A 10,465-nucleotide genomic window follows, 5' to 3' on the forward strand; every position below is an offset into this window, starting at 1 on the left:
TTGTCTAAAATTTCGTTCATAATGGTCTTAAAAGCATCTTAAAAGTCCTAAATTTGACTTGATGACACCAAAAGAAACCCTAATTTAAACAAAACAGTTTTATTAAACAGTTGTATTCATTGAAATATGAGTTTGGACACATAACATCTTCAGGAATAGAAAGAGAACACATTTCAATTAAATGTGTGTATATAGAAATAAAAATCAACACAGACACTCATAGAATTGTAAATAAATTAATTATTAGAAAAATAAATTAATATTTGAAACCAACTCTTTAAACGAGTCTCCAAGTTCAATCCCCTGAATCAAATAAAAAAAGGTCTGTCATTCAAGACTAAAATTAATCTACTCAGTTAAGCTTTGAAAAATCTATTGTAATTTCCTTCTCTCTCTTTTTTTGTTTTATTATTGAATTTTTGCAGACATTACAAAAGATTCCTCAAGTTGTAACATTATACAGGATGTCTGGTAACAGGAAAAAATAATACAACGAACCAACGTCACACAAACCCTTCTTCCCAGACCCTCCCCTGAGGTCAATCCATCTTAATTTCTAAAGAACAATAAGTAAATTCAGATTATTGAATAATATCTCTTACATAATCTAATTCAATATGAATAATAACAAAATGATCATCTTAAATAAATAATCAAATGAATCCTGTCTAAATGATCTCTGCCTATTTTAATTTAGCATATTTTAATCAGTCTAACTTTAAATAATTTTCCTCAAGTAAATAAACAATAATAATTATTATTTAAATGATTTACATTTGTCATTTTTACCAATTTTCAATTTAGAGACCCATAAAGCACAGGGTATTTTGTCCATTATTAATTAAATATGATTTACAAAGTTTATAAAAGATTTAATTGTCCTGTCATTTTTTAAATCCCTGTCTGACAAAGTCTCTTGTATAGTGTTTAACAGTAGCATGTGCACTGAATGAATGTTCTATGAATGCCGCGTTCTCATCAGATCTGCCTTTTAAGCTGAACATTCAGCTGTCGCAATGAAGTATCTCGGGGCCCCTCAAACTCTTTCAGAAAAGCTTCGATTTGCTTGCTGTTTATTCCGTCCTTTACTCCGGACCTTTGTGCTTTCCCTTCATTGTTAGCAATTTAATGAACTGTGAAACCAACACAAGTGAGGAGGAGTGACCCTGATCCAGTCTTCTACAGCACAACAGATACTTAATTCTGTTTACTCTGTTTTCTTTTTTTTGTAAAGATCGAGTCATTTATCTATGGCTTATCCCTCAAATCATCTATTATTAACCCCTTTGTAAGTTTTCAAGTTTATTGTAATGCATTTTAGACGTTTAAACATATTAGTTAATAGTTCAGATCATTGTTATCAAAACGCCTTCCGTTTCTATACGATTGCATCTCTCACGAGCCTCGTTTGGCCTCTGCTGATTGACAGGCTGTTGACAGGAGTATTGCCGTAGTATTTAGCGAGGTCTCGGGTCCCCTGCTGCTAAAGTGAATTTTATGGAGTCGTCGGTCAGTCACAGACATAAAGCAAAGTCAAAGCAGCCTCTAAATTCATGCAAATGAATGTATTTTACATTCTGTCATGTGCGATATGCCACTTGATTGCTTTGTTGAGAGAAAAGAAGAAAAACAAAGGGTGCACAGAAAGTCGAGAGGACAGAGTATTCCTTCTTTCTGTGTGTCCTGGTGCAGGGGCCCAGGCAGTGCCGAGTTCATCATCGGACCTCATTTACAATCTATGGATTCCACCCGCTGCATGGAACAGGGGCAAATGTGATGCAGTTAAGCGCTTGGCTAGCAATGCTTAGCATTCAGTCTGAGGGGAATCTGTTGTGGTTATCTAATGTCTGCAATTATGACTTATTAATGAAGAGATTAGCCAGCGAAGTGAACAGAGAAAATAAACATGTAACTCTTTCACAGGGTTATGCAGAACACATGATTGAGTGCATTTAAGCAAACAAGATAAAGCGATTAGAGGTGGATGGAAATGGTGTTTATTTGTTTTGGTAAAGAAGCTATTGAGGTAAAATAAACAGTTTATAAGAAGCACACTTTCTTAAAAAATATGCATTTCTGAACTAAACTTTTATCATTCATGTGTTATAAGGGAGTGTGTGCAGTAATTTTACCCCATTGCATTATCTAACATTATGAGATGGAATTAAAATACTTGGCTCATTCCAGAAGCATCATTTCATGTTATATCTTCAAACATGCAGAGGCAGAGAATTATAATATTCCACCAACAGATGGAAAGAATGCTCATTTAGTAAATGGCTTTCTGATTTTACATGTAAATGCTCCAGCTCTGATGTTATCCATCTGCATAATTAGCCTTTTTAGTAATAAGAACACAGTGAGTGAGACATTAATTAGAGCCATTTAAATGTTTGGGAATCCAATAGTGCACTAACAGGGAAAACAGGGCCTCCTTGGCTCCAGTTTGACTGTTTGTTTGTTTATTTAGATAGTGTTAATTATATAACACTTTCTCCCCTCGTATTCATCTTTTTGGATAGACACATGAACGTTTAGTTTGGCTTTTTTTCCAGATACTATTTTAATTAGCATTATTAGCTATTTCACATAATTCATATTGCTTTACAATTAGATTTTTCTACAATAAATGGAGTTGCTTGCTCAAACTGTGAAATTTTTTTTTGGACAAAAGCATTTTTGATAGATTACTATTGTTATTATTATTATTATTATTATTATTATTATTGTTATGCACATCATTTACATTTTTAATAAATGTTTTGTACATTTCAAGTGGAATTATTCTAGTATGGTCGATTAAAATGTATAATTTTTGACATTGTTAACATAATGAACAAGGCATTGACATAATATTTAATCTTGTCTAATCTGTTTTATTATTATTATTATTATTATTATTATTATTATTATTATTATTTATACACATTCAAAGCAAGTTTATTTCTATAGCACATTTCATATACAATGGCAATTCAAAGTGCTTTGCATAAGGTATAATAAAAAGCAAGAAAATAAAAATGATAAAAATAATTAAATAATTAAAACAGATAAAACTGTGTTAAAACAAGTTATAAAAAGAAAACAAAGAAATTCAGATATTTGTTAGGGTTAAAAATTATTTTTTTTAAATATTTTTGTGTGTTTGTATGTGTATCAAGCCATCTTATTTCACTGAAGATATAAAAAATAAATAAAAGATTTGGCCTTTTTTACCTTCCAGAAGAGATTTTGTCAGTGGTTTCTTGGACGGTACTGCCCCCAGTGGTCAGTTCTGGCGCTGCAAACTTGTTTTGTAGAAAATCTAGAGCTGGAGACTGATATAGTTGTAATGTATTACCTAGTTGTTGCGTTTTATTAATCCCATTTGGTCTAAATAGGCAGGAAATCATGCAAATTAAATTTTCTCATTATATAGTATTTCATATCTTGAAGAAATTGCCATGAAGTAAATGAATAATAATAAACAAATCATGCTAAATCTGCATTTTGTTTTCACATGTTTAAAGAAAAAAGTGGTTGTCAAAAAATCTATTTTTTACTAGCAAGATGAAGGATGTTAGATGGAGAAACTGAAAGTCTAATTAAAGGATTTTCACTTTGCGGAGCAGGCAGCAGGGTTCTGGGTGATTGTCTTTGCTGGGTAGTTGCTCAGCAGCAGAAGGTAATGGTGGGGTTGGACCCCCTTTACCCTCAGAGCCTTCTGTTAAATTTGGCAGAAAAACACCAGGCCCAAGTAGGAACAAAGACAAACCTTTCGTCATGGAAAAAGGCGAAGGCTTTGAGAAGAATACTCCAATTTGACCCAATCTTCGAACCAATTTGATGCCCACAGAAACGTTTGTCTTTAAATGACCAGAATCTCACCGAGGCTCCACATATACATTCTCTGCGTGCGGCAGATGTTGTGCATTAATTGGCGTGTGCGCGGCTCTGACCCAGGGTCCCTAACTGAGGGTTTGAATAGCTTATCTATTATTTGTTGTAACTCTGCCGACTCGGTAGGCACTTCCAGACGTGGTATTTCACGCTTTGCGGCCTCCAGTGTCGGTGTGGGCTTTTGAGGGGAGCCCAGTGTTTCAGTGGTGATGTCGTAACAGCAGGTAAGCTCTAAACACCATCTATCAGGCACCCATACCCGGCCAGAGCTGTGACTGATGGACCTGTCTGTAGTATGGATGTTTAGCGCAGTGGCAAGCCATATGCCACTGGCACCGTTTCCTCCTCGCTGCCCTCGCAGAGCTAAAGAGGGGTGGTGCTGAGAGAGAGACCAAGAAAAACACACAGACACAAAGAACGACAAGTCTCTCCTTCTCTGATTTCTGCACAACCAGATGATAAGAAATTACCCAACAGCCATTCCATTCGATCCTGTCCCGCCCTGTTCACCCCCCAGCCGCCTTAAACAGAGGATATTGTGTTTTTAATAACAGTGAGCGAGCTCTGATGTATTTTTCCATCTGTTCAGAGCGGCCCACCGCCCGGACGAGTGGCCACCCCCTTGTGAGAGGAGCACAGCTGTTACTGTAAACCCTGTCCAGGGAGCGGCTCACACCCCTCTGCACCTCTAAAGGATCAAATGAACAAGTTTGGCTCGGTGCAGTCAGCCTTTGCAGCTGCAATTTCAAACCTCTTTAAATCATTTTTCATGCTTACCAGAAATGAATAATGCACACATTAACTGCTGCCAGTTAATAAATTTCCATCTCACTGCACCTTTTTTTTCTCAATAAGATCCAGAGCATCTCATTTTGTTGTGCTCCCTTCTCCATTTGCCTCCCTGAGGAAAAAACTTTTATTATTATTTTCAACAACCAAGCTGGCTTCTAAGATATACAGTGCTCAGCATATATAAGTACACCCTTCACAATTTTTTTTAAAACATATTTTTAATAGGAAGCTATATACAATATTATATTTGTGCATATACAGTGAAATCAGAATTATTAAACCCTCTTTGAATTTTTTTTCTTTTTAAAATATTTTCCAAATGATGTTTAACGAAGCAAGGGAATTTTTATAGTATGTCTGATCATATGTTTTCTTCTGCAGACAGTCTAATTAGTTTTATTTCGGCTAGAATAAAAGCAGTTTTACATTTTTTATTAACATTTTAAGGTCAAAATTATTAGCCCCTTTAGGCAATATATATAACAAACCATCGTTATACAATAACGTGCCTAATTATTCTGACTTCAACTGTACATTAGATTAGTCAGTACTGAAGCCAAATCTGAAACTTTTCTAACAAAACAACTTATGATAAGGTCCAAAAACTAGTACACTCAAATTTATATGTTATAGAAAAATATTAAATACAAATGTAAAAAAAAATGAAAGATCAAGAGAAGCAAAAAAATGACAAATTTAGTAAAAATTTTGTAGATTGTATGTATATATATATATATATATATATATATATATATATATATATATATATATATATATATATATATATATATATATATATATATATATATATATATTGTTTTTTTGGCAGCATTTTGCTTGAATTTAATTGTATTATCTTTCTATTTCCAAATATGTTTGGTGACTTAAATATTATTTTAATAAATGTATCTGTTAATTAAATCTGTTTAGATGCTCCAAAATACTCCTATATACCTATATTTACTGAGAAATGAAAAAAAATATTCATTTTCAAAATGGGCTGTACTCTGTTATGCTGAGCATTGTATGTTGTTTTATGGTGTTCTGGTAAACTTAGAAATATTAATTTGTACATTTACTTATGTATTGCTAAAATCAAACCCTAACAGAAATATTTACTTAATCAAAAGTAATTTCATGTAATTGTATACCGGGGTGTCCAAATTCGGTCCTGGATGGCCGTTGTCCTGCATAGTTTAGCTCCAACTTTCTTCAACACACCTGCACGGAGGTTTCTAGTATATGTACCTACACTGTAAAATCTAACAGACAACTTTATCAAATGAAATGAGTGGAGTTCATTCAAAATGTACTGAAAGTTAATTCTACTCATTTGGAAAGAGGTTTGATCTTAGTGTTGAAGGTAATGAGTTAATTAAATACCTTATTACTTCAACTTAAATGAAGTAAGTTCACAGTACTCTTAAAGATTAGTTTTTTCAACTTAAATGGTTTGTAGCAATCGGTTTCCTCAAACGGTTTAAGTTGCCTTAACTTATTGGGTTTTACAGTATTCAGTTGGTTTCAGTTCTCTTCATTTATTGGGTTTTACTGTGCTTTGATTGGTTCGTTTACTCAAATGGATTAAGTTCACAGTGCTCACTAGGATTAGTTTTTGAACTTAAATGATTTGTTGCAATCGGTTTCCTCAAATGGTTTGAGTTACCTAAAATTGTTGGGTTTTACAAAGTATAATCTCTGGGACCCATCCACACACACATTCACACACACACACTAAGGACAATTTAGCCTACCTAATTCACCTATACCGCATGTCTTTGGACTGTGGGGGAAACCGGAGCACCCGGAGGAAACCCACGCGAAGGCAGGGAAAACATGCAAACTCCACATAGAAACGCCAACTGAGCCGAGGTTCGAACCAGCGACCTTCTTGCTGTAAGGCGAGAGCACTACCTACTGTGCACTGCCTCGACCAACAAAAACTTTGCTATGTATTATTTAGTGACATGATCCATGAACAAACTAACAAAAAAAATAGAATGATATATTGTAAGTTGTGTAAGTTGTGACGCAAGTCAACATCAATAAGTCTTATAAAATATTTTATGACATCAGTGCTTGTTCAGGTTATAAAATGTTGTGTAAAACAGCATGATGCTGACGTTGTTATTATTATTATTTTTCGTTTACCTTGGGAAATGCATACAGTATTATTAAAAATGAAATATAAAATTAAAATACACTGTCTTTCATAAGCCTATAAATCCAAATGAAATTCTAAGAACAATTGAAGAATTCAGATGCAAAATCCTCTCAATTCCATCTAAAAAAAAATTCTAAAATGAGCATTTTTCCAAGACTCCTATATTTATGTTCACTAGTTTCACATTAAATGCAATGAAAAAACACATTAATTGAAATGAAAGGGAAATTACTCAACTTATACTTAGTACTCTGGGAAAAATAATAATTTTAGGAGAAAATTTCAGATGGCACTTAAGAGGTTTTTGCATCTAAACTCTTCAATTATTGATCTTTTCAAAATCTCACTTATTTTAAAACTGAACAAAACATACATATAGAAATAAAAACACAACACAAACCATACGTCTAAACTTGCTTCATGTCTCAAGGACTTGTGAATGACAGGGCAGGGTTGGCAGAAAGTGTCCATGATATTAATTCAACAAACCCAGACCAGCAGCTGGCATCAATGGCCTCTACTTGGCCATCGCCAACAATTAATCACTGTAGGGCAGAGGTGGACACGGGGACTGGTGGTGGTATCGCGTGTGACAATCGCTCCTTTTTAAAATGCCAGGGAGTGTACGGCAGTAATTCGCACAGTGCTCTTCAGAGCGGCGCGACCACAGTGTCAGGCAAGATGCTCCCTAATGAGTGCCATCCTAATAATCACACGTGTGCGTGAATCCTGACCCTGTGTCACGGGAGTGGATGTACCGTGCTGGATGGCCCATGACTGTTCTGGGAAGATCTGCAAAATGTACATCAATTAGACTGGAAGTCGGAAAGCTGACATCACAACCCATTAGTTTTGTTTAAAGGACTGCAGGGTGAGCCAGGGAGCATTTTAGAAGAGCAACATTGACAACATCCTGTCAGATTGATTAGCAGTCTGTCAGAGGAGCTCTGAGCTGTAAAATGTGATTCAGGGCTTGTTCATCTAAACATACTGTGGGGCCAAGCGGCTAATAACGTTCACAAAGCGGCACATGTCAAGTGCTACACTACGATGGAGCTTAAATAAACCTCAGGTCACTGACTGTAAAAAAGGATCTCTCTTGTTTTCGTTCAAGATAAATTTCACTGACTCTTGGAATCAAAGAATCGCAGACAATTCCTAGAAGTGCTGATGTGGAAACCGCAGAGCTTAATTGTTAGTGCTATGAAATAGAAAGGGAATAGCTACTGAAACGGATTCATAATGGATGGACAACATATAAAAATGTGGAAAACGTTTCAGATTTGATATTTTCTTTCAAATGTAGTCTTCCCAACTTAATGTTAGTGCTCTATTTATGAAGCACTTAAGGTCAGCAATTAATGCATGGATTAGTTGTCATGCTGTGATATTCCTATCAACATGCTCCACATGAGATTGTGTTGGGGTTTAAATTATTATTCATTGCCAGACAGAATAAAAAAAAACTGTCCTGCTAGATTTTATAAAATGATAATCTGGGTAAGTGAAATCAGCATGGTAGCCTACACATGAAACTGTTTTTTTTTTTTTTTATTGGATGGAAGCTTTGTATTTTGTGAGGTTATAAAATTTAAAAACTCAAATTTTGCGCAAAATTGTTTTATTAAGCCATCTGAGGTGAAGCAACATCCTGCAGAACCTGCTCTTTTAGCATTCTTTAAGTGTTTATTTACCAATTTACCCTCGGTCCATTCAAGGTTTTGTTTTCTTCAGAACATGAAATATTTCAATGGTAATCACTGTAAGAGTAAAATGCATATTAAAGAACACAGTTAATAAGCATGACAATACATTGATGTCTAATGATGTAAAACCATATGCACACATACATTTACTGTATGCTACAGCCACGTAGCCACCACCATATCACCCTGCAGCCTAAGACTGGTTACTCACTGAAGCTAAGCAGGGCTGAGCATGATCAGTACCTGGATGGGAGACCACATTGGAAAACTAGGTTGCTGTTGGATTTGGTGTTAGTGAGGCCAGCAGGGGGCACTCAATCTGCGGTCTGTGTGAGTCCTGATGCCCCATTATAGTAAAGGGGACACTATACTGTCAGTGAGCGCTGTCTTTCTGATGAGCAGCACTTATGACCAATCATCCCCAGCCATCGAATTGGCTCTATCACTCTCCCTAAAACTGGTGTGTGGTGAGCCCACTGGCACCGTTGTCCTGTGGCTGCTGTTGCATCATCCAAGTGGACTTTTAACACATACAAAATTAATAATGATTTACCATAGACATGGTTTATATTGATCAAATGAAATGTGACATTAAATAAATAGCTAATTGAATTGAATTTCACATAAAGGATGTACTATGGACTTTCTATGGAGAGTACTCAACAATAACACTAAGAAAGGTTTTAGCACAAAATCTGCACATGAAATATTTTTTTTAAAAACAGATGATTCATATAATGTAAGTCAATGGTAACCATCACTATGCGAGTAAAATGCATATTAGAAAACAAAGTTAATAAGCATGACAATACATTGATGTCTTATCATGTAAAACTATATACACATACATTCAGCATCATCTTTGGGTTAACTATACTTTTAATACATAAGAAATTAATAATGTTTTACCGTAAACATGGTTTATATTGATCAAATGAAATGTGACAGAAAATAATTAGATAATTGAATTGAATTTCACATAAATGCTGTACTACGCAAATTCTACATTAGTCTGCATGGTGAACTCAACAATAATACTAAGAAATGTTTTAGCAGAAAATATGCATATTATAATTAATATTAATTATCTGAAAGATCATACTCACTGATAATTGTAAGAAGTTAATGGGAAGGTCATTGCACAAAAAATGGCAACAGGAATCAAGTATATAAACATCCATAGTTGTCACATAGCAGAGTGTTTGTTGTTGTGATCTTGCGGTGTTTTTTCAAGAACCAATATGCCTCCTATCCATGCATGTTAGTACAACGGTTTACTTTCTCGGAGGCTATGCAGAGGTCCAATGGATTCCACACACTTTTAAACTTTATAATGTACAAAAACAGAAGTGGACACAGTAATTCTTCTATGCAGCACTATGAAAATAATGCAGAAACATCATGTGTGAAATTCAAGGAAAGAATGAAAGACACTGGTCCACCCATGTTAGTTCAATATCACCCGTGTGCAGAGAAGTCGAAAATACAAGCAGACACTGGTTATCATAAAAACGCAAGGCTTTGTTATTGATCAAAAGTGTTTCTTATAAATTGAATCTAAAATTATATATAGTTTCTTTGTCTATACATCACAACCCCAGGCTGATATTTTAGATCTGAGGATGATGGTATCGTTAGAGCCAACAACCCTGTCATCTCGGCAGCAATGTCTTAAGGATCTCAGGTCTTCAAAAGTGTCCTGTTGGCTTGGAGGAAGCAGGTGAAAAAATAGAAGCACGCTGCACTTTAAACTAAGGAGGAGACTTGTTGACTGAAGTTGTGTCTTGAGGTCAGCTCTCGCTCAGCCCGCTAACTTTCAAGAGCGGCCAGCATGTGTGAGATGCCCCTAGGGACTGCGCTCCACCTCCTTTGAAGCCCCCATTCTGAGCTTCACTGTTTTCTTTGCTGTCATGGCTGCCGGCTT

At 35.3% G+C, this 10,465-nt stretch overlaps 1 protein-coding gene across 10 annotated transcripts in view; it reads left to right on the forward strand.

Moving 5' to 3' along the window:
• si:ch211-168k14.2 overlaps window positions 1-10,465 on the forward strand; it is a 241,568-nt gene that overhangs the window by 139,969 nt on the left and 91,134 nt on the right. The window lies entirely within an intron of this gene.

This window comes from Danio rerio, chromosome 9 (genome assembly GCF_049306965.1).
Source record: "Danio rerio strain Tuebingen ecotype United States chromosome 9, GRCz12tu, whole genome shotgun sequence".
In the NCBI taxonomy this organism is placed as follows: domain Eukaryota; kingdom Metazoa; phylum Chordata; class Actinopteri; order Cypriniformes; family Danionidae; genus Danio; species Danio rerio.